Raw genomic sequence first — 27,358 nt, forward strand, 5'->3', positions numbered from 1 at the left:
GCTTTGGTAATAGCGACAATTCGCCATTGTATCACATAGGGTGAGGTACCTTCTGCAAGCGACTGAGATGGCACTAAACGATTGAAGCTGATTTGCCACCTCTTGTTTGATCAGCGTCATAAGGGCTTGAATGTAACTTGCGATGGGACACAGCAAGAAGTAGCGTCGTACTTTTAGTACTGAAATTTGAGATGGAGAACTGCGTCAAAGATGGGAAATTCATTCTGCCAAGTGTACAAATGGCGAAAACGAGGTGTGAGTGGGGAAGTATATTGCGCCAGTGACCGTGTGGCCTAATGGATAAGGCGTCGGACTTCGGATCCGAAGATTGCAGGTTCGAATCCTGTCACGGTCGAGTTTTTTCTGTTCTGCAAAAGATGCATGCTGCTTTACTGTGTTGTTTGAGTACTCTAAAACTAGTTGGAAGTTGCTGCTGTCCGCTTCCTGGCTGCAAAACCGGCGTCTACCAGAAGCACAAGCAAGACAAGGGTGATCTGTAGCGAAGTTTTCGGCACAGTGCCGCTCAGGAGAGTTTTTGTTGCAACTACTGCATCTGATTCAGGACCCAAGGGCTACGCCACAGGCGTCTGCGCACAGTCGAGCATGTGTGTTGAATAATGGTGCTGATAGCCACGTATCATTTCATGCAGATTTGATGCCTTTCGGAGACAATTTTTCATTGAATAGGATTGTAGCTGATTTGTGGCAGCAGGAAATAAGCTGTAGTCAAAAGAATCTTCAATAGATGGTCGCAGGTCACATCAGTATTGTATGGCTCGTAACACGTAGCGTGCAGCCCGGCTAGCTCAGTCGGTAAAGCATGAGACTCTTAATCTCAGGGTCGTGGGTTCGAGCCCCACGCTGGGCGGCGCAAAATTTTGTGTCTACGCGGATCAAACATGCGCCCCTCTCGTGAGCCTTGCGTAATGAACGTAACGGGTTACGACGGTGCCTAGCTTCGGATGAATATCAGAGGAACGGTATTTGAAGCTGAAAGTGACTCTGAAATGAAATAAATGTGTTGTTTTGCAATTTTAGTTGTACATCGATATAGTGAGAGATGTGTAGGAAAGCAGCAGCTGTGCTAACTAAATGCAAATAATGGTCGCTCGTGCGGTGCGTTTCGAGCTGAAGGGCTCCGATTCACTAGTCTGTAAGAACAAAGTACCCGAAAAATGCGCTAGGAGGCGCCTCCTTAGCTCAGTGGCAGAGCGCTGGTCTAGTAAACCAGAGGTCGTGAGTTCGATCCTCACAGGAGGCAAATGAATTTTGTAACAGCCCCTCCCACCGTGGCCCTTTCGAAAAAAGCGGTCAAGGATAAAAAATATTATGAATGGGTGCGGTATTTAAGAAATGCTCTCGCAAATGAATAGTGTGAATGGTGCTATTAAAGTGGGCACCAGAAAGTGCTGCTTTTGGCAGTCTCCGGAGAATGCCGACGTGAAATACTTAGTTCTTGTGATGTATTTTCTACCCCTGATAAAGACCCTCGCGATTGTCGTCGTCGTCGTCGGCGCCGCCGCCGCTTTGGTAATAGCGACAACTCGCCATTGTATCACATAGGGTGAGGTACCTTCCGCAAGCGACTGAGATGGCACTAAGCGATTGAAGCTGATTTGCAACCTCTTGTTTGATCAGCGTCATAAGGGCTTGAATGTAACTTGCGATGGGACACTGCAAGAAGTAGCGTCGTACTTTTAGTACTGAAATTTGAGATGGAGAAATGCGTCAAAGATGGGAAATTCATTCTGCCAAGTGTACAAATGGCGAAAATGAGGTGTGTGTGGGGATGTATATTGCGCCAGTGACCGTGTGGCCTAATGGATAAGGCGTCGGACTTCGGATCCGTAGATTGCAGGTTCGAATCCTGTCACGGTCGAGTTTTTCCTGTTCTACAAAAATTGCATGCTGATTTACTGTGTTGTTTGAGTACTGCAAAACTAGTTGAAAGTAGCTGCTGTCCGCTTCCTGGCTGCAAAACCGGCGTCTACCTGAAGCACAAGCAAGACAAGGGTGATCTGTAGCGAAATTTTCGGCACAGTGCCGTTCAGGAGAGTTTTTGTTGCAACTACTGCATCTGATTCAGGACCCAAGGGCTACGCCACAGGCGTCTGCGCACAGTCGAGCATGTGTGTTGAATAATGGTGCTGATAGCCACGTATCATTTCATGCAGATTTGATGCCTTTCGGAGACAATTTTTCATTGAATAGGATTGTAGCTGATTTGTGGCAGCAGGAAATAAGCTGTAGTCAAAAGAATCTTCAATAGATGGTCGCAGGTCACATCAGTATTGTATGGCTCGTAATACGTTGCGTGCAGCCCGGCTAGCTCAGTCGGTAGAGCATGAGACTCTTAATCTCAGGGTCGTGGGTTCGAGCCCCACGCTGGGCGGCGCAAAATTTTGTGTCTACGCGGATCCAACATGCGCCCCTCTCGTGAGCCTTGCGTGATGAACGTAACGGGTTACGACGATGCCTAGCTTCGTATGAATATCAGAGGAACGGTATTTGAAGCTGAAAGTGACTCTGAAATGAAATAAATGTGTTGTTTTGCAATTTTAGTTGTACATCGATATAGTGTGAGATGTGTAGGAAAGCAGCAGCTGTGCTAACTAAATGCAAATAATGGTCGCTCGTGCGGTGCGTTTCGAGCTGAAGGGCTCCGATTCACTAGTCTGTAAGAACAAAGTACCCGAAAAATGCGCTAGGAGGCGCCTCCTTAGCTCAGTGGCAGAGCGCTGGTCTAGTAAACCAGAGGTCGTGAGTTCGATCCTCACAGGAGGCAAATGAATTTTGTAACAGCCCCTCCCACCGTGGCCCTTTCGAAAAAAGCGGTCAAGGATAAAAAAAATTATGAATGGGTGCGGTATTTAAGAAATGCTCTCGCAAATGAATAGTGTGAATGGTGCTATTAAAGTGGGCACCAGAAACTGCTGCTTTAGGCAGTCTCCGGAGAATGCCGACGTGAAATACTTAGTTCTTGTGATGTATTTTCTACCCCTGATAAAGACCCTCGCGATTGTCGTCGTCGTCGCCGCCGCTTTGGTAATAGCGACAAATCGCCATTGTATCACATAGGGTGAGGTACCTTCCGCAAGCGACTGAGATGGCACTAAGCGATTGAAGCTGATTTGCAACCTCTTGTTTGATCAGCGTCATAAGGGCTTGAATGTAACTTGCGATGGGACACAGCAAGAAGTAGCGTCGTACTTTTAGTACTGAAATTTAAGATGGAGAAATGCGTCAAAGATGGGAAATTCATTCTGCCAAGTGTACAAATGGCGAAAATGAGGTGTGTGAGGGGATGTATATTGCGCCAGTGACCGTGTGGCCTAATGGATAAGGCGTCGGACTTCGGATCCGAAGATTGCAGGTTAGAATCCTGTCACGGTCGAGTTTTTCCTGTTCTACAGAAGTTGCATGCTGTTTTACTGTGTTGTTTGAGTACTGCAAAACTAGTTGAAAGTAGCTGCTGTCCGCTTCCTGGCTGCAAAACCGGCGTCTACCTGAAGCACAAGCAAGACAAGGGTGATCTGTAGCGAAATTTTCGGCACAGTGCCGTTCAGGAGAGTTTTTGTTGCAACTACTGCATCTGATTCAGGACCCAAGGGCTACGCCACAGGCGTCTGCGCACAGTCGAGCATGTGTGTTGAATAATGGTGCTGATAGCCACGTATAATTTCAAGCAGATTTGATGCCTTTCGGAGACAATTTTTCATTGAATAGGATTGTAGCTGATTTGTGGCAGCAGGAAATAAGCTGTAGTCAAAAGAATCTTCAATAGATGGTCGCAGGTCAAATCAGTATTGTATGGCTCGTAACGCGTTGTGTGCAGCCCGGCTAGCTCAGTCGGTAGAGCATGAGACTCTTAATCTCAGGGTCGTGGGTTCGAGCCCAACGCTGGGCGGCTCAAAATTTTGTGTCTACGCGGATCCAACATGCTCCCCTCTCGTGAGCCTTGCGTGATGAACGTAACGGGTTACGACGATGCCTAGCTTCGGATGAATATCAGAGGAACGGTATTTGAAGCTGAAAGTAACTCTGACATGAAATAAATGTGTTGTTTTGGAATTTAATTTGTACATCGATATCGTGTGAGATGTGTAGGAAAGCAGCAGCTGTGGTAACTAAATGCAAATAATGGTCGCTCATGCAGTGCGTTTCGAGCTGAAGGGCTCCGATTCACTAGTCTGTAAGAACAAAGTACCCGAAAATCGCGCTAGGAGGCGCCTCCTTAGCTCAGTGGCGGAGCGCTGGTCTAGTAAACCAGAGGTCGTGAGTTCGATCCTCACAGGTGGCAAATGAATTTTGTAACAGCCCCTCCAACCGTGGCCCTTTCGAAAAAAGCTGTCAAGGTTAAAAAATATTATGAATGGGTGCGGTATTTAAGAAATGCTCTCGCAAATGAATAGTGTGAATGGTGCTATTAAAGTGGGCACCAGAAACTGCTGCTTCATTCGAGGGTTGGATTCCCTCTCTTCTTCATCAAAGTTTCACTGCCTGGGCTACACTCAGGGTGCAACTTCGAGGTGGAAGATCCCCACCGTTTCCTTGCCGTGTCGTCTGCTTACCGTCACTACTGCTCGCCGGCCGGTCCTCCTCCTCCTCGCCGCCGCCGCCGCCGCCGCCGCCGCCGCCGCCGCCGCCGTTTGGTCGCCGCCTGCCGGTCCTCACCGCCACCGCCGCCGCCGCCGCCGTCGCCGCCCGCCGGTGCTCGCCGCTTGCCGGTGCTCGCCGCCTGCCGGTGCTCGCCGCCGCCGCCGCCGCCGCCTGCCGCCGCCGCCGCCTGGTCGCCGCCTGCCGCCGCCGCTGTCTGGTCACCGCCGCCGCCGTCTGGTCGCCGCCGCCGCCCTTCTCGCGCGCCGCCACCATGTCCCAACCCACCACCACTACCACTATCATTTTCACCTCTCCCTCCGCTGCTCCAACCACCATCACATGGAGCTCATCCTCCACCCCACTTCCCGTCCTTCCTTCTCTCCCTGTCCACCCCACCCCTGCGCCACTTTCGGCTGTACCCACCCCCAACTCCTCTTCCCCTATCACTGTCGCCCCATCGACAGCTACAGACTTTCCGCCGCTCCCCGCACCGCCTCCGACAGGCTCCAAGCCAGCACGGGTCTCTGCTCGACGTTCCACAGTCTCAGTGACACCCACGCCCCCACCGTCTGCGTCTTCCGCTGCTCAGGGTGGTCCTGCCCCCCGCCATCTCCCCCTGCAACCCGTCCCCCTGCCCCCTCCCCACCCAGTGGTGTCCACGAAACCTTCCAAGCGCCCGAATGCTGACCCTTCCCCCGAAGTCTCCTCCAAAAAAACCCCCAATCCCCGTGACCCACCCACTCCCATGGACGCGGCCCCGACCCCCACCCCCGCCACGCCTGCCACCCACACCTTTGTCCTCTCCAATCCTGACCCTCAATTCCTTGATGCCCGCTCCCTCACTCTCGCCATCCGGAAATACTGCCCCAATGCTCCCATCTCCCAACTGATTCCTCGCAAGGACTCGGTCCTCATAAAATCCCCCAATGCTTCCTTCCACACCGACCTCCTCTCCCGCATCCCTCGTATCCAATTTGGCCAACGTGCAACCCTCACCCCCTACCACACCCCGTCCTCTCCCCGTCAGCCTCAACCTCCCCGCCGTCCGCCGACCTTCACCGCTGTGATCACGAAGCTTAGCCCCGTGATCACGGAGGCTGAGGTGTTGGCGGAACTCAACTCCCGGCCCGACATCGAAATCCGCTCGGCCCGTCGCATCTTCAATGATGCCGGGCCGACTTTTCTCATGCGGATATTCACTGAATCCTCCTCCTCCATTGACCGCCTCCTCACCGAGGGAGCCCTCATCTACAATCAGCGCCATAAGGTGGACCCCTCCCGTTCCCCAGTCCAATCCTACCGCTGCCAACGCTGTCTCACCTACAATGACCACGTTACCTCTGCCTGCAAAAACCCCCCTACTTGTCCCCACTGCAAAGCCTCCCACTTCCTCAAGCATTGCCCCAACCTCACCTCTCCCCCCTCCTGCAACACTTGTAATGAACCACATCCTACCTACTCCTCGAAGTGTAAAGCGAAACCTCCACCAGTAACCCCTGAGCTCACCGTCCCTGTCCGTCCTGTTGATGACCCCATCCACCCCAACAACTCGCTCCGCCCTCCCCCTACTGCTGAGGACATCATCCGTTTCACCACCATTGTGCTCCAAAACATCCACCCCTTCCAGCGCTCCCACACTCTTTCCCAAATCGCCCTCGCTGCCCGTTCCATCTTCCATCTTACCACCTATGCCACTTACTCCCACAACCAGGCCCACTTCACCTTCACCCCCCTCACCACCCTCGTCTAACTCTCCACTCCCATGGTACAACAACCGTACCGTATCCTGTACCACAACATTCGCTCCCTGCCCACCCACAAACTCCTCTTCCTCCACACCCTACGTCAGCACCGCGTGGATGCCTTCGTCCTCAATGAAACCTTCCTTCAGCCCCGTATCTCCGTCTCCACTGCCCCTTACACCCTACATCGTACCGATAACCCGTACCCTCTGGCACGTGGCGGAGTTGCTATAGGCCACCTCAAGCACCTCCCTGTCCGGCCCCAACCTCTCCTTAACAATCCTGCCGAGCATCTCACCCTCAGCCTCTTCTTCCCCGCCCTTACCATCACCTGTGCCACCATTTATGTCCGCCCTCGCACCCCCATCCCATATGATTTCCTGGCCCACATTGACCGCACCTTCTCCACCTACGTGATTGCCGCCGACCTCAATATCCACAGCCGTGATCCTGCCGACCTCCGGCGGTGGCATCAGTTTCTCACCACTCTCCAGGGAGACCTGGTTCCCCTGCCCCAGCACACCCGGCCCGAATCCAACACCACTCCTGATGTAGTCCTTGCCTCTCCCAACCTCCTTGGGCGCATCACCGCGGATGTCCTTGACCTCATTGGCAGTGACCACGCTCCTGTCCTCCTCACTATCTCTAACGGTCGCCATCCCCGCCACGCTCCTCGCCCTGACGTCCCTCCTAAACTTGTCCATGATTACTCCCGTGCCAACTGGGATGCCTACCGGGATTCCATTCACACCCAGGTTGACAGCCACGACCTTCCCCTCCAGTCTCCTGATGACATCTCTCGCACTGCTGCCTTCCTGCACCAGACCTTGTCTGACGCCGTCGCCACCCATATCCCCACCAAAGCCATCCACCCTCACCGCCCCGCCCTGCCTCCACAGGCCGTCCTTCTCCTTCGGGAGTCCCGCCGCCTCTACCGCTCTTTTCTCCGCACTCGTGACCGGGATACACTTACCCGCCACCGGCAATTACAGCGACACATCCGCAACCTGCTTGTTGCGAAGAAACGCCGAGCCTGGCGCCAGACATGTACACACCTCAACACCACGCTCCCCATCAACTCTTCCAAGTATTGGTCTGCTTTCCACCGCCTTACTGGGAACCGCCCCACCCCCCAGTACCCTCTCCTCCTTAATGACCGTCCCTTTCCTGACAACCTCAGTAAGGCCAACCACTTTGCCTCCCACCTCTCTGATGTTTTTTCCATCCCAGATGATCCCCACTTTGATTATTCCCTCTTCCCTGATGTCATGGACCGTACGAATACCTCTGTTCCTCCCCTTGCTCCTAGCTTCCAGTACTTGGGCCACACCCCACCATCTGCACTTAACACTCCCATCACTACACAGGACATCAGCCTCACACTCCGCACTAAACGCAACACTGCTCCCGGCCACGACTGCGTTACCTACCGCCACCTCAAACACTGCCCTCCCTCCTTCCTTTCCCTCCTTGCCGCCCTCTACAATGTCATCCTTGCCACTGGCTTCTATCCCGACCTGTGGAAAACCTCCCGTATCCTGATGTTCTCCAAACCCAATAAGCCTCCATCTGATGCCTCTTCCTATCGTCCTATCTGTCTCACGTCGGTGTTCAGCAAGCTTTTGGAATCCATCCTTTCCCGGCGCATCCATCTCCACCTCCACCAAAACCACCTCCTCCCAAACACCCAATGTGGCTTTCGACCTTCCTTCTCTGCTGATGACCAACTCCTCCGCCTCACTCATCTCCTCTCCCTCCAGCTTAACTCCCGTCGCTCCGCCATTTTTGTCTCACTTGACCTTGAAAAGGCCTACGACCGTGTCTGGCATCCCGGTCTCCTGTTTAAACTCCAAACCTACGCCCTTCCTATCAACTACATCCGTCTGGTGGCCTCCTTCCTCTCCCGCCGCCCCTCCTACGTTACCATCCATCATGCCAATTCCCGCACCTTCTACCCCTCTGCCGGTGTGCCCCAGGGCTCTGTCCTCTCCCCTCTCCTCTACCTCCTGTACACAGCAGATATGCCCCAACCCCCCCTCCAGTGCACCTCTTGCAATATGCTGATGACACCGCATTCCTCGCCCTCGCTCCTACCCTCCAACGGTCCCAACGCCTTCTCCAGAATCACCTTGACCTTTTTGCTGCATGGTGTAACCAATGGCTCCTGAAACTCAATCCTTCCAAGACCCAGGCAATCATCGTAGGTCGTACCACTCGCTCCTTCCGGCTCCTGGATTTCTCCCTTACTGTCTGCGCATGTCCTGTCCGTCTCACCCCCACCCTCACCTACCTTGGCCTCACCATTGACCGTCACCTCACCTGGATCCCTCATCTCCGATCCATCCAATCCAAAGCCCACAACCGCCTCCGCCTCCTCAAACTCCTCTCTGGCCGGACATGGGGGTTGCACCCCTCTACCATCCTCCACACCTACAAATCCTTAATCCGTCCCATCCTCTGTTATGCCAGTCCTGCCTGGATATCTGCCCCCCCCAAATTCTATCAGTCCCTCCAGATCCTTGAGCGTCATGCACTCCGCCTCGCCTTCCGTATCCGCCTCCCGTCCCCCACGCGGATCCTCTATGATCTCATTCCTTTCCCCCATCTGCTCCTCTTCCTCGAACATATCCGCATCCTCTACACCTCCCGCCGTCTTGAACCCCCTCACCCCCTGGTTGCTCCTCTCCTCTCCCATCCTCGCCCCCTGCCCCGTCTTCACCGTTGTGTCCCCCCTACCCTCCATCTCTACACCCTCCATCTCCTTTCCCAAGGTGGCTTCCGTCAACTCCCCCTCCCGGATGATGCCCTCTCTCCCTCCATTTATCCTTCCTATCAACTCTGATCCTCCCTCCCCCTCCTTTCCTCTGTCCTTTCCCTGGGCTCCCTCTTCCCCCCCCCTTCCGTCCTGTTTCCTCCCCACTACACCTCTCCCTACCTCCCTTCTCCCCCCCAGTCCTTTTGTATTCCCCTCCTCTGCCTACCCCCCTCCCCTGTCGCGTCTGCCCCCCACCCCTCTTATGGGTTCTCATCCTCCATCAGCTCCTTTCCCGGTTCCCCCCCCCCTTCGCTTTTCCTCTCCTTTCCCCCCCCCTTTTTGTTTTCCCATCTCCTGTCCAGTTTCCCCCCACCTGCTCTCGACTGTGGTGTCACCTTTGCCGACTTTTCGTGCTGTGTTCTAGTGACTATTCAGTGTTGTGTTGCGAACAGAAACCATGCTGTCGCTGGGTGTGCATTTTTATATACTTTGCGAACAGAATCCAGACTGTCGCCGTGTTTTTTAATTGTCTATTGTTTCCCCTGTCTGCTCCGTATGTATTTTTATTCGCTTCATCCTCCCTCTGTTGTTTGTTTTAATTTCCCCATTTTCTTTTCACCTTGTTACTCACTAAGTCCCCGATTTTATCGCCTGTTTTTTATTATTGTTTATTCTCCTGCTTTTTATCAGAAAATCTGTAGGCTGCAGAGCGGCGTCCTAAGCTGCTGCCAGCCCGCCCCCTTCGGGGGGAATTGAAATTCAATAAAGGAAAAAAAAAAAAAAAAAAAAAAAAACTGCTGCTTTAGGCAGTCTCCGGAGAATGCCGACGTGAAATACTTAGTTCTTGTGATGTATTTTCTACCCCTGATAAAGACCCTCGCGATTGTCGTCGTCGTCGTCGGCGCCGCCGCCGCTTTGGTAATAGCGACAATTCGCCATTGTATCACATAGGGTGAGGTACCTTCTGCAAGCGACTGAGATGGCACTAAACGATTGAAGCTGATTTGCCACCTCTTGTTTGATCAGCGTCATAAGGGCTTGAATGTAACTTGCGATGGGACACAGCAAGAAGTAGCGTCGTACTTTTAGTACTGAAATTTGAGATGGAGAACTGCGTCAAAGATGGGAAATTCATTCTGCCAAGTGTACAAATGGCGAAAACGAGGTGTGAGTGGGGAAGTATATTGCGCCAGTGACCGTGTGGCCTAATGGATAAGGCGTCGGACTTCGGATCCGAAGATTGCAGGTTCGAATCCTGTCACGGTCGAGTTTTTTCTGTTCTGCAAAAGATGCATGCTGTTTTACTGTGTTGTTTGAGTACTCTAAAACTAGTTGGAAGTTGCTGCTGTCCGCTTCCTGGCTGCAAAACCGGCGTCTACCAGAAGCACAAGCAAGACAAGGGTGATCTGTAGCGAAGTTTTCGGCACAGTGCCGCTCAGGAGAGTTTTTGTTGCAACTACTGCATCTGATTCAGGACCCAAGGGCTACGCCACAGGCGTCTGCGCGCAGTCGAGCATGTGTGTTGAATAATGGTGCTGATAGCCACGTATCATTTCATGCAGATTTGATGCCTTTCGGAGACAATTTTTCATTGAATAGGATTGTAGCTGATTTGTGGCAGCAGGAAATAAGCTGTAGTCAAAAGAATCTTCAATAGATGGTCGCAGGTCACATCAGTATTGTATGGCTCGTAACACGTAGCGTGCAGCCCGGCTAGCTCAGTCGGTAGAGCATGAGACTCTTAATCTCAGGGTCGTGGGTTCGAGCCCCACGCTGGGCGGCGCAAAATTTTGTGTCTACGCGGATCAAACATGCGCCCCTCTCGTGAGCCTTGCGTAATGAACGTAACGGGTTACGACGATGCCTAGCTTCGGATGAATATCAGAGGAACGGTATTTGAAGCTGAAAGTGACTCTGAAATGAAATAAATGTGTTGTTTTGCAATTTTAGTTGTACATCGATATAGTGAGAGATGTGTAGGAAAGCAGCAGCTGTGCTAACTAAATGCAAATAATGGTCGCTCGTGCGGTGCGTTTCGAGCTGAAGGGCTCCGATTCACTAGTCTGTAAGAACAAAGTACCCGAAAAATGCGCTAGGAGGCGCCTCCTTAGCTCAGTGGCAGAGCGCTGGTCTAGTAAACCAGAGGTCGTGAGTTCGATCCTCACAGGAGGCAAATGAATTTTGTAACAGCCCCTCCCACCGTGGCCCTTTCGAAAAAAGCGGTCAAGGATAAAAAAAAATTATGAATGGGTGCGGTATTTAAGAAATGCTCTCGTAAATGAATAGTGTGAATGGTGCTATTAAAGTGGGCACCAGAAACTGCTGCTTTTGGCAGTCTCCGGAGAATGCCGACGTGAAATACTTAGTTCTTGTGATGTATTTTCTACCCCTGATAAAGACCCTCGCGATTGTCGTCGTCGTCGCCGCCGCTTTGGTAATAGCGACAACTCGCCATTGTATCACATAGGGTGAGGTACCTTCCGCAAGCGACTGAGATGGTACTAAGCGATTGAAGCTGATTTGCAACCTCTTGTTTGATCAGCGTCATAAGGGCTTGAATGTAACTTGCGATGGGACACAGCAAGAAGTAGCGTCGTACTTTTAGTACTGAAATTTGAGATGGAGAAATGCGTCAAAGATGGGAAATTCATTCTGCCAAGTGTACAAATGGCGAAAATGAGGTGTGTGTGGGGATGTATATTGCGCCAGTGACCGTGTGGCCTAATGGATAAGGCGTCGGACTTCGGATCCGAAGATTGCAGGTTCGAATCCTGTCACGGTCGAGTTTTTCCTGTTCTACAAAAGTTGCATGCTGTTTTACTGTGTTGTTTGAGTACTGCAAAACTAGTTGAAAGTAGCTGCTGTCCGCTTCCTGGCTGCAAAACCGGCGTCTACCTGAAGCACAAGCAAGACAAGGGTGATCTGTAGCGAAATTTTCGGCACAGTGCCGTTCAGGAGAGTTTTTGTTGCAACTACTGCATCTGATTCAGGACCCAAGGGCTACGCCACAGGCGTCTGCGCACAGTCGAGCATGTGTGTTGAATAATGGTGCTGATAGCCACGTATCATTTCATGCAGATTTGATGCCTTTCGGAGACAATTTTTCATTGAATAGGATTGTAGCTGATTTGTGGCAGCAGGAAATAAGCTGTAGTCAAAAGAATCTTCAATAGATGGTCGCAGGTCACATCAGTATTGTATGGCTCGTAATACGTTGCGTGCAGCCCGGCTAGCTCAGTCGGTAGAGCTTGAGACTCTTAATCTCAGGGTCGTGGGTTCGAGCCCCACGCTGGGCGGCGCAAAATTTTGTGTCTACGCGGATCCAACATGCGCCCCTCTCGTGAGCCTTGCGTAATGAACGTAACGGGTTACGACGATGCCTAGCTTCGTATGAATATCAGAGGAACGGTATTTGAAGCTGAAAGTGACTCTGAAATGAAATAAATGTGTTGTTTTGCAATTTTAGTTGTACATCGATATAGTGTGAGATGTGTAGGAAAGCAGCAGCTGTGCTAACTAAATGCAAATAATGGTCGCTCATGCGGTGCGTTTCGAGCTGAAGGGCTCCGATTCACTAGTCTGTAAGAACAAAGTACCCGAAAAATGCGCTAGGAGGCGCCTCCTTAGCTCAGTGGCAGAGCGCTGGTCTAGTAAACCAGAGGTCGTGAGTTCGATCCTCACAGGAGGCAAATGAATTTTGTAACAGCCCCTCCCACCGTGGCCCTTTCGAAAAAAGCGGTCAAGGATAAAAAAAATTATGAATGGGTGCGGTATTTAAGAAATGCTCTCGCAAATGAATAGTGTGAATGGTGCTATTAAAGTGGGCACCAGAAACTGCTGCTTTAGGCAGTCTCCGGAGAATGCCGACGTGAAATACTTAGTTCTTGTGATGTATTTTCTACCCCTGATAAAGACCCTCGCGATTGACGTCGTCGTCGTCGTCGTCGTCGTCGTCGTCGTCGTCGTCGTCGTCGTCGTCGTCGGCGCCGCCGCCGCTTTGGTAATAGCGACAATTCGCCATTGTATCACATAGGGTGAGGTACCTTCCGCAAGCGACTGAGATGGCACTAAGCGATTGAAGCTGATTTGCAACCTCTTGTTTGATCAGCGTCATAAGGGCTTGAATGTAACTTGCGATGGGACACAGCAAGAAGTAGCGTCGTACTTTTAGTACTGAAATTTGAGATGGAGAAATGCGTCAAAGATGGGAAATTCATTCTGCCAAGTGTACAAATGGCGAAAATGAGGTGTGTGTGGGGATGTATATTGCGCCAGTGACCGTGTGGCCTAATGGATAAGGCGTCGGACTTCGGATCCGAAGATTGCAGGTTCGAATCCTGTCACGGTCGAGTTTTTCCTGTTCTACAAAAGTTGCATGCTGTTTTACTGTGTTGTTTGAGTACTGCAAAACTAGTTGAAAGTAGCTGCTGTCCGCTTCCTGGCTGCAAAACTGGCGTCTACCTGAAGCACAAGCAAGACAAGGGTGATCTGTGGCGAAATTTTCGGCACAGTGCCGTTCAGGAGAGTTTTTGTTGCAACTACTGCATCTGATTCAGGACCCAAGGGCTACGCCACAGGCGTCTGCGCACAGTCGAGCATGTGTGTTGAATAATGGTGCTGATAGCCACGTATAATTTCAAGCAGATTTGATGCCTTTCGGAGACAATTTTTCATTGAATAGGATTGTAGCTGATTTGTGGCAGCAGGAAATAAGCTGTAGTCAAAAGAATCTTCAATAGATGGTCGCAGGTCAAATCAGTATTGTATGGCTCGTAACGCGTTGTGTGCATCCCGGCTAGCTCAGTCGGTAGAGCATGAGACTCTTAATCTCAGGGTCGTGGGTTCGAGCCCCACGCTGGGCGGCGCAAAATTTTGTGTCTACGCGGATCCAACATGCGCCCCTCTCGTGAGCCTTGCGTAATGAACGTAACGGGTTACGACGATGCCTAGCTTCGTATGAATATCAGAGGAACGGTATTTGAAGCTGAAAGTGACTCTGAAATGAAATAAATGTGTTGTTTTGCAATTTTAGTTGTACATCGATATAGTGTGAGATGTGTAGGAAAGCAGCAGCTGTGCTAACTAAATGCAAATAATGGTCGCTCATGCGGTGCGTTTCGAGCTGAAGGGCTCCGATTCACTAGTCTGTAAGAACAAAGTACCCGAAAAATGCGCTAGGAGGCGCCTCCTTAGCTCAGTGGCAGAGCGCTGGTCTAGTAAACCAGAGGTCGTGAGTTCGATCCTCACAGGAGGCAAATGAATTTTGTAACAGCCCCTCCCACCGTGGCCCTTTCGAAAAAAGCGGTCAAGGATAAAAAAAATTATGAATGGGTGCGGTATTTAAGAAATGCTCTCGCAAATGAATAGTGTGAATGGTGCTATTAAAGTGGGCACCAGAAACTGCTGCTTTAGGCAGTCTCCGGAGAATGCCGACGTGAAATACTTAGTTCTTGTGATGTATTTTCTACCCCTGATAAAGACCCTCGCGATTGACGTCGTCGTCGTCGTCGTCGTCGTCGTCGTCGTCGTCGTCGTCGTCGTCGGCGCCGCCGCCGCTTTGGTAATAGCGACAATTCGCCATTGTATCACATAGGGTGAGGTACCTTCCGCAAGCGACTGAGATGGCACTAAGCGATTGAAGCTGATTTGCAACCTCTTGTTTGATCAGCGTCATAAGGGCTTGAATGTAACTTGCGATGGGACACAGCAAGAAGTAGCGTCGTACTTTTAGTACTGAAATTTGAGATGGAGAAATGCGTCAAAGATGGGAAATTCATTCTGCCAAGTGTACAAATGGCGAAAATGAGGTGTGTGTGGGGATGTATATTGCGCCAGTGACCGTGTGGCCTAATGGATAAGGCGTCGGACTTCGGATCCGAAGATTGCAGGTTCGAATCCTGTCACGGTCGAGTTTTTCCTGTTCTACAGAAGTTGCATGCTGTTTTACTGTGTTGTTTGAGTACTGCAAAACTAGTTGAAAGTAGCTGCTGTCCGCTTCCTGGCTGCAAAACCGGCGTCTACCTGAAGCACAAGCAAGACAAGGGTGATCTGTAGCGAAATTTTCGGCACAGTGCCGTTCAGGAGAGTTTTTGTTGCAACAATTCAGGACCCAAGGGCTACGCCACAGGCGTCTGCGCACAGTCGAGCATGTGTGTTGAATAATGGTGCTGATAGCCACGTATAATTTCAAGCAGATTTGATGCCTTTCGGAGACAATTTTTCATTGAATAGGATTGTAGCTGATTTGTGGCAGCAGGAAATAAGCTGTAGTCAAAAGAATCTTCAATAGATGGTCGCAGGTCAAATCAGTATTGTATGGCTCGTAACGCGTTGTGTGCATCCCGGCTAGCTCAGTCGGTAGAGCATGAGACTCTTAATCTCAGGGTCGTGGGTTCGAGCCCCACGCTGGGCGGCTCAAAAATTTGTGTCTACGCGGATCCAACATGCGCCCCTCTCGTGAGCCTTGCGTGATGAACGTAACGGGTTACGACGATGCCTAGCTTCGGATGAATATCAGAGGAACGGTATTTGAAGCTGAAAGTAACTCTGACATGAAATAAATGTGTTGTTTTGGAATTTAATTTGTACATCGATATCGTGTGAGATGTGTAGGAAAGCAGCAGCTGTGCTAACTAAATGCAAATAATGGTCGCTCATGCAGTGCGTTTCGAGCTGAAGGGCTCCGATTCACTAGTCTGTAAGAACAAAGTACCCGAAAATCGCGCTAGGAGGCGCCTCCTTAGCTCAGTGGCGGAGCGCTGGTCTAGTAAACCAGAGGTCGTGAGTTCGATCCTCACAGGTGGCAAATGAATTTTGTAACAGCCCCTCCCACCGTGGCCCTTTCGAAAAAAGCGGTCAAGGATAAAAAATATTATGAATGGGTGCGGTATTTAAGAAATGCTCTCGCAAATGAATAGTGTGAATGGTGCTATAAAGTGGGCACCAGAGACTGCTGCTTTTGGCAGTCTCCGGAGAATGCCGACGTGAAATACTTAGTTCTTGTGATGTATTTTCTACCCCTGATAAAGACCCTCGCGATTGTCGTCGTCGTCGCCGCCGCTTTGGTAATAGCGACAACTCGCCATTGTATCACATAGGGTGAGGTACCTTCCGCAAGCGACTGAGATGGCACTAAGCGATTGAAGCTGATTTGCAACCTCTTGTTTGATCAGCGTCATAAGGGCTTGAATGTAACTTGCGATGGGACACAGCAAGAAGTAGCGTCGTACTTTTAGTACTGAAATTTGAGATGGAGAAATGCGTCAAAGATGGGAAATTCATTCTGCCAAGTGTACAAATGGCGAAAATGAGGTGTGTGTGGGGATGTATATTGCGCCAGTGACCGTGTGGCCTAATGGATAAGGCGTCGGACTTCGGATCCGAAGATTGCAGGTTCGAATCCGGTCACGGTCGAGTTTTTCCTGTTCTACAAAAGTTGCATGCTGTTTTACTGTGTTGTTTGAGTACTGCAAAACTAGTTGAAAGTAGCTGCTGTCCGCTTCCTGGCTGCAAAACTGGCGTCTACCTGAAGCACAAGCAAGACAAGGGTGATCTGTGGCGAAATTTTCGGCACAGTGCCGTTCAGGAGAGTTTTTGTTGCAACTACTGCATCTGATTCAGGACCCAAGGGCTACGCCACAGGCGTCTGCGCACAGTCGAGCATGTGTGTTGAATAATGGTGCTGATAGCCACGTATAATTTCAAGCAGATTTGATGCCTTTCGGAGACAATTTTTCATTGAATAGGATTGTAGCTGATTTGTGGCAGCAGGAAATAAGCTGTAGTCAAAAGAATCTTCAATAGATGGTCGCAGGTCAAATCAGTATTGTATGGCTCGTAACGCGTTGTGTGCATCCCGGCTAGCTCAGTCGGTAGAGCATGAGACTCTTAATCTCAGGGTCGTGGGTTCGAGCCCCACGCTGGGCGGCTCAAAATTTTGTGTCTACGCGGATCCAACATGCGCCCCTCTCGTGAGCCTTGCGTGATGAACGTAACGGGTTACGACGATGCCTAGCTTCGGATGAATATCAGAGGAACGGTATTTGAAGCTGAAAGTAACTCTGACATGAAATAAATGTGTTGTTTTGGAATTTAATTTGTACATCGATATCGTGTGAGATGTGTAGGAAAGCAGCAGCTGTGGTAACTAAATGCAAATAATGGTCGCTCATTCAGTGCGTTTCGAGCTGAAGGGCTCCGATTCACTAGTCTGTAAGAACAAAGTACCCGAAAATCACGCTAGGAGGCGCCTCCTTAGCTCAGTGGCGGAGCGCTGGTCTAGTAAACCAGAGGTCGTGAGTTCGATCCTCACAGGTGGCAAATGAATTTTGTAACAGCCCCTCCCACCGTGGCCCTTTCGAAAAAAGCGGTCAAGGATAAAAAATATTATGAATGGGTGCGGTATTTAAGAAATGCTCTCGCAAATGAATAGTGTGAATGGTGCTATTAAAGTGGGCACCAGAAACTGCTGCTTTTGGCAGTCTCCGGAGAATGCCGACGTGAAATACTTAGTTCTTGTGATGTATTTTCTACCCATGATAAAGACCCTCGCGATTGTCGTCGTCGTCGTCGCCGCCGCTTTGGTAATAGCGACAACTCGCCATTGTATCACATAGGGTGAGGTACCTTCCGCAAGCGACTGAGATGGCACTAAGCGATTGAAGCTGATTTGCAACCTCTTGTTTGATCAGCGTCATAAGGGCTTGAATGTAACTTGCGATGGGACACAGCAAGAAGTAGCGTCGTACTTTTAGTACTGAAATTTGAGATGGAGAAATGCGTCAAAGATGGGAAATTCATTCTGCCAAGTGTACAAATGGCGAAAATGAGGTGTGTGTGGGGATGTATATTGCGCCAGTGACCGTGTGGCCTAATGGATAAGGCGTCTGACTTCGGATCCGAAGATTGCAGGTTCGAATCCTGTCACGGTCGAGTTTTTCCTGTTCTACAAAAGTTGCATGCTGTTTTACTGTGTTGTTTGAGTACTGCAAAACTAGTTGAAAGTAGCTGCTGTCCGCTTCCTGGCTGCAAAACTGGCGTCTACCTGAAGCACAAGCAAGACAAGGGTGATCTGTGGCGAAATTTTCGGCACAGTGCCGTTCAGGAGAGTTTTTGTTGCAACTACTGCATCTGATTCAGGACCCAAGGGCTACGCCACAGGCGTCTGCGCACAGTCGAGCATGTGTGTTGAATAATGGTGCTGATAGCCACGTATAATTTCAAGCAGATTTGATGCCTTTCGGAGACAATTTTTCATTGAATAGGATTGTAGCTGATTTGTGGCAGCAGGAAATAAGCTGTAGTCAAAAGAATCTTCAATAGATGGTCGCAGGTCAAATCAGTATTGTATGGCTCGTAACGCGTTGTGTGCATCCCGGCTAGCTCAGTCGGTAGAGCATGAGACTCTTAATCTCAGGGTCGTGGGTTCGAGCCCCACGCTGGGCGGCTCAAAATTTTGTGTCTACGCGGATCCAACATGCGCCCCTCTCGTGAGCCTTGCGTGATGAACGTAACGGGTTACGACGATGCCTAGCTTCGGATGAATATCAGAGGAACGGTATTTGAAGCTGAAAGTAACTCTGACATGAAATAAATGTGTTGTTTTGGAATTTAATTTGTACATCGATATCGTGTGAGATGTGTAGGAAAGCAGCAGCTGTGGTAACTAAATGCAAATAATGGTCGCTCATGCAGTGCGTTTCGAGCTGAAGGGCTCCGATTCACTAGTCTGTAAGAACAAAGTACCCGAAAATCACGCTAGGAGGCGCCTCCTTAGCTCAGTGGCGGAGCGCTGGTCTAGTAAACCAGAGGTCGTGAGTTCGATCCTCACAGGTGGCAAATGAATTTTGTAACAGCCCCTCCCACCGTGGCCCTTTCGAAAAAAGCGGTCAAGGATAAAAAATATTATGAATGGGTGCGGTATTTAAGAAATGCTCTCGCAAATGAATAGTGTGAATGGTGCTATTAAAGTGGGCACCAGAAACTGCTGCTTTTGGCAGTCTCCGGAGAATGCCGACGTGAAATACTTAGTTCTTGTGATGTATTTTCTACCCATGATAAAGACCCTCGCGATTGTCGTCGTCGTCGTCGCCGCCGCTTTGGTAATAGCGACAACTCGCCATTGTATCACATAGGGTGAGGTACCTTCCGCAAGCGACTGAGATGGCACTAAGCGATTGAAGCTGATTTGCAACCTCTTGTTTGATCAGCGTCATAAGGGCTTGAATGTAACTTGCGATGGGACACAGCAAGAAGTAGCGTCGTACTTTTAGTACTGAAATTTGAGATGGAGAAATGCGTCAAAGATGGGAAATTCATTCTGCCAAGTGTACAAATGGCGAAAATGAGGTGTGTGTGGGGATGTATATTGCGCCAGTGACCGTGTGGCCTAATGGATAAGGCGTCGGACTTCGGATCCGAAGATTGCAGGTTCGAATCCTGTCACGGTCGAGTTTTTCCTGTTCTACAAAAGTTGCATGCTGTTTTACTGTGTTGTTTGAGTACTGCAAAACTAGTTGAAAGTAGCTGCTGTCCGCTTCCTGGCTGCAAAACCGGCGTCTACCTGAAGCACAAGCAAGACAAGGGTGATCTGTAGCGAAATTTTCGGCACAGTGCCGTTCAGGAGAGTTTTTGTTGCAACTACTGCATCTGATTCAGGACCCAAGGGCTACGCCACAGGCGTCTGCGCACAGTCGAGCATGTGTGTTGAATAATGGTGCTGATAGCCACGTATAATTTCAAGCAGATTTGATGCCTTTCGGAGACAATTTTTCATTGAATAGGATTGTAGCTGATTTGTGGCAGCAGGAAATAAGCTGTAGTCAAAAGAATCTTCAATAGATGGTCGCAGGTCAAATCAGTATTGTATGGCTCGTAACGCGTTGTGTGCAGCCCGGCTAGCTCAGTCGGTAGAGCATGAGACTCTTAATCTGAGGGTCGTGGGTTCGAGCCCCACGCTGGGCGGCTCAAAATTTTGTGTCTACGCGGATCCAACATGCGCCCTCTCGTGAGCCTTGCGTGATGAACGTAACGGGTTACGACGATGCCTAGCTTTGGATGAACATCAGAGGAACGGTATTTGAAGCTGAAAGTAACTCTGACATGAAATAAATGTGTTGTTTTGGAATTTAATTTGTACATCGATATCGTGTGAGATGTGTAGGAAAGCAGCAGCTGTGGTAACTAAATGCAAATAATGGTCGCTCATGCAGTGCGTTTCGAGCTGAAGGGCTCCGATTCACTAGTCTGTAAGAACAAAGTACCCGAAAATCGCGCTAGGAGGCGCCTCCTTAGCTCAGTGGCGGAGCGCTGGTCTAGTAAACCAGAGGTCGTGAGTTCGATCCTCACAGGTGGCAAATGAATTTTGTAACAGCCCCTCCCACCGTGGCCCTTTCGAAAAAAGCGGTCAAGGATAAAAAATATTATGAATGGGTGCGGTATTTAAGAAATGCTCTCGCAAATGAATAGTGTGAATGGTGCTATAAAGTGGGCACCAGAAACTGCTGCTTTTGGCAGTCTCCGGAGAATGCCGACGTGAAATACTTAGTTCTTGTGATGTATTTTCTACCCCTGATAAAGACCCTCGCGATTGTCGTCGTCGTCGCCGCCGCTTTGGTAATAGCGACAACTCGCCATTGTATCACATAGGGTGAGGTACCTTCCGCAAGCGACTGAGATGGCACTAAGCGATTGAAGCTGATTTGCAACCTCTTGTTTGATCAGCGTCATAAGGGCTTGAATGTAACTTGCGATGGGACACAGCAAGAAGTAGCGTCGTACTTTTAGTACTGAAATTTGAGATGGAGAAATGCGTCAAAGATGGGAAATTCATTCTGCCAAGTGTACAAATGGCGAAAATGAGGTGTGTGTGGGGATGTATATTGCGCCAGTGACCGTGTGGCCTAATGGATAAGGCGTCGGACTTCGGATCCGAAGATTGCAGGTTCGAATCCTGTCACGGTCGAGTTTTTCCTGTTCTACAAAAGTTGCATGCTGTTTTACTGTGTTGTTTGAGTACTGCAAAACTAGTTGAAAGTAGCTGCTGTCCGCTTCCTGGCTGCAAAACTGGCGTCTACCTGAAGCACAAGCAAGACAAGGGTGATCTGTGGCGAAATTTTCGGCACAGTGCCGTTCAGGAGAGTTTTTGTTGCAACTACTGCATCTGATTCAGGACCCAAGGGCTACGCCACAGGCGTCTGCGCACAGTCGAGCATGTGTGTTGAATAATGGTGCTGATAGCCACGTATAATTTCAAGCAGATTTGATGCCTTTCGGAGACAATTTTTCATTGAATAGGATTGTAGCTGATTTGTGGCAGCAGGAAATAAGCTGTAGTCAAAAGAATCTTCAATAGATGGTCGCAGGTCAAATCAGTATTGTATGGCTCGTAACGCGTTGTGTGCATCCCGGCTAGCTCAGTCGGTAGAGCATGAGACTCTTAATCTCAGGGTCGTGGGTTCGAGCCCCACGCTGGGCGGCTCAAAATTTTGTGTCTACGCGGATCCAACATGCGCCCCTCTCGTGAGCCTTGCGTGATAAACGTAACGGGTTACGACGATGCCTAGCTTCGGATGAATATCAGAGGAACGGTATTTGAAGCTGAAAGTAACTCTGACATGAAATAAATGTGTTGTTTTGGAATTTAATTTGTACATCGATATCGTGTGAGATGTGTAGGAAAGCAGCAGCTGTGGTAACTAAATGCAAATAATGGTCGCTCATGCAGTGCGTTTCGAGCTGAAGGGCTCCGATTCACTAGTCTGTAAGAACAAAGTACCCGAAAATCACGCTAGGAGGCGCCTCCTTAGCTCAGTGGCGGAGCGCTGGTCTAGTAAACCAGAGGTCGTGAGTTCGATCCTCACAGGTGGCAAATGAATTTTGTAACAGCCCCTCCCACCGTGGCCCTTTCGAAAAAAGCGGTCAAGGATAAAAAATATTATGAATGGGTGCGGTATTTAAGAAATGCTCTCGCAAATGAATAGTGTGAATGGTGCTATTAAAGTGGGCACCAGAAACTGCTGCTTTTGGCAGTCTCCGGAGAATGCCGACGTGAAATACTTAGTTCTTGTGATGTATTTTCTACCCATGATAAAGACCCTCGCGATTGTCGTCGTCGTCGTCGCCGCCGCTTTGGTAATAGCGACAACTCGCCATTGTATCACATAGGGTGAGGTACCTTCCGCAAGCGACTGAGATGGCACTAAGCGATTGAAGCTGATTTGCAACCTCTTGTTTGATCAGCGTCATAAGGGCTTGAATGTAACTTGCGATGTGACACAGCAAGAAGTAGCGTCGTACTTTTAGTACTGAAATTTGAGATGGAGAAATGCGTCAAAGATGGGAAATTCATTCTGCCAAGTGTACAAATGGCGAAAATGAGGTGTGTGTGGGGATGTATATTGCGCCAGTGACCGTGTGGCCTAATGGATAAGGCGTCGGACTTCGGATCCGAAGATTGCAGGTTCGAATCCTGTCACGGTCGAGTTTTTCCTGTTCTACAAAAGTTGCATGCTGTTTTACTGTGTTGTTTGAGTACTGCAAAACTAGTTGAAAGTAGCTGCTGTCCGCTTCCTGGCTGCAAAACCGGCGTCTACCTGAAGCACAAGCAAGACAAGGGTGATCTGTAGCGAAATTTTCGGCACAGTGCCGTTCAGGAGAGTTTTTGTTGCAACTACTGCATCTGATTCAGGACCCAAGGGCTACGCCACAGGCGTCTGCGCACAGTCGAGCATGTGTGTTGAATAATGGTGCTGATAGCCACGTATAATTTCAAGCAGATTTGATGCCTTTCGGAGACAATTTTTCATTGAATAGGATTGTAGCTGATTTGTGGCAGCAGGAAATAAGCTGTAGTCAAAAGAATCTTCAATAGATGGTCGCAGGTCAAATCAGTATTGTATGGCTCGTAACGCGTTGTGTGCAGCCCGGCTAGCTCAGTCGGTAGAGCATGAGACTCTTAATCTGAGGGTCGTGGGTTCGAGCCCCACGCTGGGCGGCTCAAAATTTTGTGTCTACGCGGATCCAACATGCGCCCTCTCGTGAGCCTTGCGTGATGAACGTAACGGGTTACGACGATGCCTAGCTTTGGATGAATATCAGAGGAACGGTATTTGAAGCTGAAAGTAACTCTGACATGAAATAAATGTGTTGTTTTGGAATTTAATTTGTACATCGATATCGTGTGAGATGTGTAGGAAAGCAGCAGCTGTGGTAACTAAATGCAAATAATGGTCGCTCATGCAGTGCGTTTCGAGCTGAAGGGCTCCGATTCACTAGTCTGTAAGAACAAAGTACCCGAAAATCGCGCTAGGAGGCGCCTCCTTAGCTCAGTGGCGGAGCGCTGGTCTAGTAAACCAGAGGTCGTGAGTTCGATCCTCACAGGTGGCAAATGAATTTTGTAACAGCCCCTCCCACCGTGGCCCTTTCGAAAAAAGCGGTCAAGGATAAAAAATATTATGAATGGGTGCGGTATTTAAGAAATGCTCTCGCAAATGAATAGTGTGAATGGTGCTATAAAGTGGGCACCAGAAACTGCTGCTTTTGGCAGTCTCCGGAGAATGCCGACGTGAAATACTTAGTTCTTGTGATGTATTTTCTACCCCTGATAAAGACCCTCGCGATTGTCGTCGTCGTCGCCGCCGCTTTGGTAATAGCGACAACTCGCCATTGTATCACATAGGGTGAGGTACCTTCCGCAAGCGACTGAGATGGCACTAAGCGATTGAAGCTGATTTGCAACCTCTTGTTTGATCAGCGTCATAAGGGCTTGAATGTAACTTGCGATGGGACACAGCAAGAAGTAGCGTCGTACTTTTAGTACTGAAATTTGAGATGGAGAAATGCGTCAAAGATGGGAAATTCATTCTGCCAAGTGTACAAATGGCGAAAATGAGGTGTGTGTGGGGATGTATATTGCGCCAGTGACCGTGTGGCCTAATGGATAAGGCGTCGGACTTCGGATCCGAAGATTGCAGGTTCGAATCCTGTCACGGTCGAGTTTTTCCTGTTCTACAAAAGTTGCATGCTGTTTTACTGTGTTGTTTGAGTACTGCAAAACTAGTTGAAAGTAGCTGCTGTCCGCTTCCTGGCTGCAAAACTGGCGTCTACCTGAAGCACAAGCAAGACAAGGGTGATCTGTGGCGAAATTTTCGGCACAGTGCCGTTCAGGAGAGTTTTTGTTGCAACTACTGCATCTGATTCAGGACCCAAGGGCTACGCCACAGGCGTCTGCGCACAGTCGAGCATGTGTGTTGAATAATGGTGCTGATAGCCACGTATAATTTCAAGCAGATTTGATGCCTTTCGGAGACAATTTTTCATTGAATAGGATTGTAGCTGATTTGTGGCAGCAGGAAATAAGCTGTAGTCAAAAGAATCTTCAATAGATGGTCGCAGGTCAAATCAGTATTGTATGGCTCGTAACGCGTTGTGTGCATCCCGGCTAGCTCAGTCGGTAGAGCATGAGACTCTTAATCTCAGGGTCGTGGGTTCGAGCCCCACGCTGGGCGGCTCAAAATTTTGTGTCTACGCGGATCCAACATGCGCCCCTCTCGTGAGCCTTGCGTGATAAACGTAACGGGTTACGACGATGCCTAGCTTCGGATGAATATCAGAGGAACGGTATTTGAAGCTGAAAGTAACTCTGACATGAAATAAATGTGTTGTTTTGGAATTTAATTTGTACATCGATATCGTGTGAGATGTGTAGGAAAGCAGCAGCTGTGGTAACTAAATGCAAATAATGGTCGCTCATGCAGTGCGTTTCGAGCTGAAGGGCTCCGATTCACTAGTCTGTAAGAACAAAGTACCCGAAAATCACGCTAGGAGGCGCCTCCTTAGCTCAGTGGCGGAGCGCTGGTCTAGTAAACCAGAGGTCGTGAGTTCGATCCTCACAGGTGGCAAATGAATTTTGTAACAGCCCCTCCCACCGTGGCCCTTTCGAAAAAAGCGGTCAAGGATAAAAAATATTATGAATGGGTGCGGTATTTAAGAAATGCTCTCGCAAATGAATAGTGTGAATGGTGCTATAAAGTGGGCACCAGAAACTGCTGCTTTTGGCAGTCTCCGGAGAATGCCGACGTGAAATACTTAGTTCTTGTGATGTATTTTCTACCCCTGATAAAGACCCTCGCGATTGTCGTCGTCGTCGCCGCCGCTTTGGTAATAGCGACAACTCGCCATTGTATCACATAGGGTGAGGTACCTTCCGCAAGCGACTGAGATGGCACTAAGCGATTGAAGCTGATTTGCAACCTCTTGTTTGATCAGCGTCATAAGGGCTTGAATGTAACTTGCGATGGGACACAGCAAGAAGTAGCGTCGTACTTTTAGTACTGAAATTTGAGATGGAGAAATGCGTCAAAGATGGGAAATTCATTCTGCCAAGTGTACAAATGGCGAAAATGAGGTGTGTGTGGGGATGTATATTGCGCCAGTGACCGTGTGGCCTAATGGATAAGGCGTCGGACTTCGGATCCGAAGATTGCAGGTTCGAATCCTGTCACGGTCGAGTTTTTCCTGTTCTACAAAAGTTGCATGCTGTTTTACTGTGTTGTTTGAGTACTGCAAAACTAGTTGAAAGTAGCTGCTGTCCGCTTCCTGGCTGCAAAACTGGCGTCTACCTGAAGCACAAGCAAGACAAGGGTGATCTGTGGCGAAATTTTCGGCACAGTGCCGTTCAGGAGAGTTTTTGTTGCAACTACTGCATCTGATTCAGGACCCAAGGGCTACGCCACAGGCGTCTGCGCACAGTCGAGCATGTGTGTTGAATAATGGTGCTGATAGCCACGTATAATTTCAAGCAGATTTGATGCCTTTCGGAGACAATTTTTCATTGAATAGGATTGTAGCTGATTTGTGGCAGCAGGAAATAAGCTGTAGTCAAAAGAATCTTCAATAGATGGTCGCAGGTCAAATCAGTATTGTATGGCTCGTAACGCGTTGTGTGCATCCCGGCTAGCTCAGTCGGTAGAGCATGAGACTCTTAATCTCAGGGTCGTGGGTTCGAGCCCCACGCTGGGCGGCTCAAAATTTTGTGTCTACGCGGATCCAACATGCGCCCCTCTCGTGAGCCTTGCGTGATAAACGTAACGGGTTACGACGATGCCTAGCTTCGGATGAATATCAGAGGAACGGTATTTGAAGCTGAAAGTAACTCTGACATGAAATAAATGTGTTGTTTTGGAATTTAATTTGTACATCGATATCGTGTGAGATGTGTAGGAAAGCAGCAGCTGTGGTAACTAAATGCAAATAATGGTCGCTCATGCAGTGCGTTTCGAGCTGAAGGGCTCCGATTCACTAGTCTGTAAGAACAAAGTACCCGAAAATCACGCTAGGAGGCGCCTCCTTAGCTCAGTGGCGGAGCGCTGGTCTAGTAAACCAGAGGTCGTGAGTTCGATCCTCACAGGTGGCAAATGAATTTTGTAACAGCCCCTCCCACCGTGGCCCTTTCGAAAAAAGCGGTCAAGGATAAAAAATATTATGAATGGGTGCGGTATTTAAGAAATGCTCTCGCAAATGAATAGTGTGAATGGTGCTATTAAAGTGGGCACCAGAAACTGCTGCTTTTGGCAGTCTCCGGAGAATGCCGACGTGAAATACTTAGTTCTTGTGATGTATTTTCTACCCATGATAAAGACCCTCGCGATTGTCGTCGTCGTCGTCGTCGCCGCCGCTTTGGTAATAGCGACAACTCGCCATTGTATCACATAGGGTGAGGTACCTTCCGCAAGCGACTGAGATGGCACTAAGCGATTGAAGCTGATTTGCAACCTCTTGTTTGATCAGCGTCATAAGGGCTTGAATGTAACTTGCGATGTGACACAGCAAGAAGTAGCGTCGTACTTTTAGTACTGAAATTTGAGATGGAGAAATGCGTCAAAGATGGGAAATTCATTCTGCCAAGTGTACAAATGGCGAAAATGAGGTGTGTGTGGGGATGTATATTGCGCCAGTGACCGTGTGGCCTAATGGATAAGGCGTCGGACTTCGGATCCGAAGATTGCAGGTTCGAATCCTCTCACGGTCGAGTTTTTCCTGTTCTACAAAAGTTGTATGCTGTTTTACTGTGTTGTTTGAGTACTGCAAAACTAGTTGAAAGTAGCTGCTGTCCGCTTCCTGGCTGCAAAACCGGCGTCTACCTGAAGCACAAGCAAGACAAGGGTGATCTGTAGCGAAATTTTCGGCACAGTGCCGTTCAGGAGAGTTTTTGTTGCAACTACTGCATCTGATTCAGGACCCAAGGGCTACGCCACAGGCGTCT

General features: G+C 49.4%; 43 non-coding genes across 43 annotated transcripts; all 43 read left to right on the forward strand.

Moving 5' to 3' along the window:
• The first annotated feature begins 282 nt into the window (after positions 1-282).
• Positions 283-355, forward strand: Trnar-ucg (transfer RNA arginine (anticodon UCG)). The gene has a single exon. It is a non-coding gene; the product is annotated as a tRNA-Arg (tRNA).
• Positions 356-795: 440 nt separating this feature from the next.
• Positions 796-868, forward strand: Trnak-cuu (transfer RNA lysine (anticodon CUU)). Its single transcript has one exon. It is a non-coding gene; the product is annotated as a tRNA-Lys (tRNA).
• A 321-nt stretch (positions 869-1,189) lies between these two features.
• On the forward strand, positions 1,190-1,261 carry Trnat-agu (transfer RNA threonine (anticodon AGU)). The gene has a single exon. It is a non-coding gene; the product is annotated as a tRNA-Thr (tRNA).
• Positions 1,262-1,806: 545 nt separating this feature from the next.
• Trnar-ucg (transfer RNA arginine (anticodon UCG)) lies at positions 1,807-1,879 on the forward strand. The gene has a single exon. It is a non-coding gene; the product is annotated as a tRNA-Arg (tRNA).
• Positions 1,880-2,319: 440 nt separating this feature from the next.
• Positions 2,320-2,392, forward strand: Trnak-cuu (transfer RNA lysine (anticodon CUU)). Its single transcript has one exon. It is a non-coding gene; the product is annotated as a tRNA-Lys (tRNA).
• Positions 2,393-2,713: 321 nt separating this feature from the next.
• Trnat-agu (transfer RNA threonine (anticodon AGU)) lies at positions 2,714-2,785 on the forward strand. Its single transcript has one exon. It is a non-coding gene; the product is annotated as a tRNA-Thr (tRNA).
• Positions 2,786-3,321: 536 nt separating this feature from the next.
• Positions 3,322-3,394, forward strand: Trnar-ucg (transfer RNA arginine (anticodon UCG)). Its single transcript has one exon. It is a non-coding gene; the product is annotated as a tRNA-Arg (tRNA).
• A 440-nt stretch (positions 3,395-3,834) lies between these two features.
• Positions 3,835-3,907, forward strand: Trnak-cuu (transfer RNA lysine (anticodon CUU)). The gene has a single exon. It is a non-coding gene; the product is annotated as a tRNA-Lys (tRNA).
• Positions 3,908-4,228: 321 nt separating this feature from the next.
• Trnat-agu (transfer RNA threonine (anticodon AGU)) lies at positions 4,229-4,300 on the forward strand. Its single transcript has one exon. It is a non-coding gene; the product is annotated as a tRNA-Thr (tRNA).
• Positions 4,301-10,290: 5,990 nt separating this feature from the next.
• Positions 10,291-10,363, forward strand: Trnar-ucg (transfer RNA arginine (anticodon UCG)). Its single transcript has one exon. It is a non-coding gene; the product is annotated as a tRNA-Arg (tRNA).
• A 440-nt stretch (positions 10,364-10,803) lies between these two features.
• On the forward strand, positions 10,804-10,876 carry Trnak-cuu (transfer RNA lysine (anticodon CUU)). Its single transcript has one exon. It is a non-coding gene; the product is annotated as a tRNA-Lys (tRNA).
• A 321-nt stretch (positions 10,877-11,197) lies between these two features.
• On the forward strand, positions 11,198-11,269 carry Trnat-agu (transfer RNA threonine (anticodon AGU)). Its single transcript has one exon. It is a non-coding gene; the product is annotated as a tRNA-Thr (tRNA).
• A 537-nt stretch (positions 11,270-11,806) lies between these two features.
• Trnar-ucg (transfer RNA arginine (anticodon UCG)) lies at positions 11,807-11,879 on the forward strand. Its single transcript has one exon. It is a non-coding gene; the product is annotated as a tRNA-Arg (tRNA).
• Positions 11,880-12,319: 440 nt separating this feature from the next.
• Trnak-cuu (transfer RNA lysine (anticodon CUU)) lies at positions 12,320-12,392 on the forward strand. Its single transcript has one exon. It is a non-coding gene; the product is annotated as a tRNA-Lys (tRNA).
• Positions 12,393-12,713: 321 nt separating this feature from the next.
• Trnat-agu (transfer RNA threonine (anticodon AGU)) lies at positions 12,714-12,785 on the forward strand. The gene has a single exon. It is a non-coding gene; the product is annotated as a tRNA-Thr (tRNA).
• A 587-nt stretch (positions 12,786-13,372) lies between these two features.
• Positions 13,373-13,445, forward strand: Trnar-ucg (transfer RNA arginine (anticodon UCG)). Its single transcript has one exon. It is a non-coding gene; the product is annotated as a tRNA-Arg (tRNA).
• Positions 13,446-13,885: 440 nt separating this feature from the next.
• On the forward strand, positions 13,886-13,958 carry Trnak-cuu (transfer RNA lysine (anticodon CUU)). Its single transcript has one exon. It is a non-coding gene; the product is annotated as a tRNA-Lys (tRNA).
• Positions 13,959-14,279: 321 nt separating this feature from the next.
• Trnat-agu (transfer RNA threonine (anticodon AGU)) lies at positions 14,280-14,351 on the forward strand. Its single transcript has one exon. It is a non-coding gene; the product is annotated as a tRNA-Thr (tRNA).
• A 581-nt stretch (positions 14,352-14,932) lies between these two features.
• Positions 14,933-15,005, forward strand: Trnar-ucg (transfer RNA arginine (anticodon UCG)). Its single transcript has one exon. It is a non-coding gene; the product is annotated as a tRNA-Arg (tRNA).
• Positions 15,006-15,435: 430 nt separating this feature from the next.
• Trnak-cuu (transfer RNA lysine (anticodon CUU)) lies at positions 15,436-15,508 on the forward strand. The gene has a single exon. It is a non-coding gene; the product is annotated as a tRNA-Lys (tRNA).
• Positions 15,509-15,829: 321 nt separating this feature from the next.
• On the forward strand, positions 15,830-15,901 carry Trnat-agu (transfer RNA threonine (anticodon AGU)). The gene has a single exon. It is a non-coding gene; the product is annotated as a tRNA-Thr (tRNA).
• Positions 15,902-16,436: 535 nt separating this feature from the next.
• Trnar-ucg (transfer RNA arginine (anticodon UCG)) lies at positions 16,437-16,509 on the forward strand. Its single transcript has one exon. It is a non-coding gene; the product is annotated as a tRNA-Arg (tRNA).
• A 440-nt stretch (positions 16,510-16,949) lies between these two features.
• Trnak-cuu (transfer RNA lysine (anticodon CUU)) lies at positions 16,950-17,022 on the forward strand. The gene has a single exon. It is a non-coding gene; the product is annotated as a tRNA-Lys (tRNA).
• Positions 17,023-17,343: 321 nt separating this feature from the next.
• On the forward strand, positions 17,344-17,415 carry Trnat-agu (transfer RNA threonine (anticodon AGU)). Its single transcript has one exon. It is a non-coding gene; the product is annotated as a tRNA-Thr (tRNA).
• Positions 17,416-17,954: 539 nt separating this feature from the next.
• On the forward strand, positions 17,955-18,027 carry Trnar-ucg (transfer RNA arginine (anticodon UCG)). The gene has a single exon. It is a non-coding gene; the product is annotated as a tRNA-Arg (tRNA).
• Positions 18,028-18,467: 440 nt separating this feature from the next.
• Trnak-cuu (transfer RNA lysine (anticodon CUU)) lies at positions 18,468-18,540 on the forward strand. Its single transcript has one exon. It is a non-coding gene; the product is annotated as a tRNA-Lys (tRNA).
• A 321-nt stretch (positions 18,541-18,861) lies between these two features.
• Trnat-agu (transfer RNA threonine (anticodon AGU)) lies at positions 18,862-18,933 on the forward strand. Its single transcript has one exon. It is a non-coding gene; the product is annotated as a tRNA-Thr (tRNA).
• Positions 18,934-19,472: 539 nt separating this feature from the next.
• Trnar-ucg (transfer RNA arginine (anticodon UCG)) lies at positions 19,473-19,545 on the forward strand. Its single transcript has one exon. It is a non-coding gene; the product is annotated as a tRNA-Arg (tRNA).
• Positions 19,546-19,985: 440 nt separating this feature from the next.
• Positions 19,986-20,058, forward strand: Trnak-cuu (transfer RNA lysine (anticodon CUU)). Its single transcript has one exon. It is a non-coding gene; the product is annotated as a tRNA-Lys (tRNA).
• Positions 20,059-20,378: 320 nt separating this feature from the next.
• Positions 20,379-20,450, forward strand: Trnat-agu (transfer RNA threonine (anticodon AGU)). The gene has a single exon. It is a non-coding gene; the product is annotated as a tRNA-Thr (tRNA).
• Positions 20,451-20,985: 535 nt separating this feature from the next.
• Positions 20,986-21,058, forward strand: Trnar-ucg (transfer RNA arginine (anticodon UCG)). Its single transcript has one exon. It is a non-coding gene; the product is annotated as a tRNA-Arg (tRNA).
• Positions 21,059-21,498: 440 nt separating this feature from the next.
• Positions 21,499-21,571, forward strand: Trnak-cuu (transfer RNA lysine (anticodon CUU)). Its single transcript has one exon. It is a non-coding gene; the product is annotated as a tRNA-Lys (tRNA).
• Positions 21,572-21,892: 321 nt separating this feature from the next.
• On the forward strand, positions 21,893-21,964 carry Trnat-agu (transfer RNA threonine (anticodon AGU)). The gene has a single exon. It is a non-coding gene; the product is annotated as a tRNA-Thr (tRNA).
• Positions 21,965-22,503: 539 nt separating this feature from the next.
• Positions 22,504-22,576, forward strand: Trnar-ucg (transfer RNA arginine (anticodon UCG)). The gene has a single exon. It is a non-coding gene; the product is annotated as a tRNA-Arg (tRNA).
• Positions 22,577-23,016: 440 nt separating this feature from the next.
• Trnak-cuu (transfer RNA lysine (anticodon CUU)) lies at positions 23,017-23,089 on the forward strand. Its single transcript has one exon. It is a non-coding gene; the product is annotated as a tRNA-Lys (tRNA).
• Positions 23,090-23,409: 320 nt separating this feature from the next.
• On the forward strand, positions 23,410-23,481 carry Trnat-agu (transfer RNA threonine (anticodon AGU)). The gene has a single exon. It is a non-coding gene; the product is annotated as a tRNA-Thr (tRNA).
• Positions 23,482-24,016: 535 nt separating this feature from the next.
• On the forward strand, positions 24,017-24,089 carry Trnar-ucg (transfer RNA arginine (anticodon UCG)). Its single transcript has one exon. It is a non-coding gene; the product is annotated as a tRNA-Arg (tRNA).
• Positions 24,090-24,529: 440 nt separating this feature from the next.
• On the forward strand, positions 24,530-24,602 carry Trnak-cuu (transfer RNA lysine (anticodon CUU)). Its single transcript has one exon. It is a non-coding gene; the product is annotated as a tRNA-Lys (tRNA).
• A 321-nt stretch (positions 24,603-24,923) lies between these two features.
• On the forward strand, positions 24,924-24,995 carry Trnat-agu (transfer RNA threonine (anticodon AGU)). The gene has a single exon. It is a non-coding gene; the product is annotated as a tRNA-Thr (tRNA).
• Positions 24,996-25,530: 535 nt separating this feature from the next.
• Positions 25,531-25,603, forward strand: Trnar-ucg (transfer RNA arginine (anticodon UCG)). Its single transcript has one exon. It is a non-coding gene; the product is annotated as a tRNA-Arg (tRNA).
• Positions 25,604-26,043: 440 nt separating this feature from the next.
• Positions 26,044-26,116, forward strand: Trnak-cuu (transfer RNA lysine (anticodon CUU)). The gene has a single exon. It is a non-coding gene; the product is annotated as a tRNA-Lys (tRNA).
• A 321-nt stretch (positions 26,117-26,437) lies between these two features.
• Positions 26,438-26,509, forward strand: Trnat-agu (transfer RNA threonine (anticodon AGU)). Its single transcript has one exon. It is a non-coding gene; the product is annotated as a tRNA-Thr (tRNA).
• A 542-nt stretch (positions 26,510-27,051) lies between these two features.
• On the forward strand, positions 27,052-27,124 carry Trnar-ucg (transfer RNA arginine (anticodon UCG)). Its single transcript has one exon. It is a non-coding gene; the product is annotated as a tRNA-Arg (tRNA).
• The last annotated feature ends 234 nt before the right edge of the window (positions 27,125-27,358 follow it).

The sequence above is a fragment of the Schistocerca cancellata genome, chromosome 8, assembly GCF_023864275.1.
Source record: "Schistocerca cancellata isolate TAMUIC-IGC-003103 chromosome 8, iqSchCanc2.1, whole genome shotgun sequence".
Lineage (NCBI taxonomy): Eukaryota > Metazoa > Arthropoda > Insecta > Orthoptera > Acrididae > Schistocerca > Schistocerca cancellata.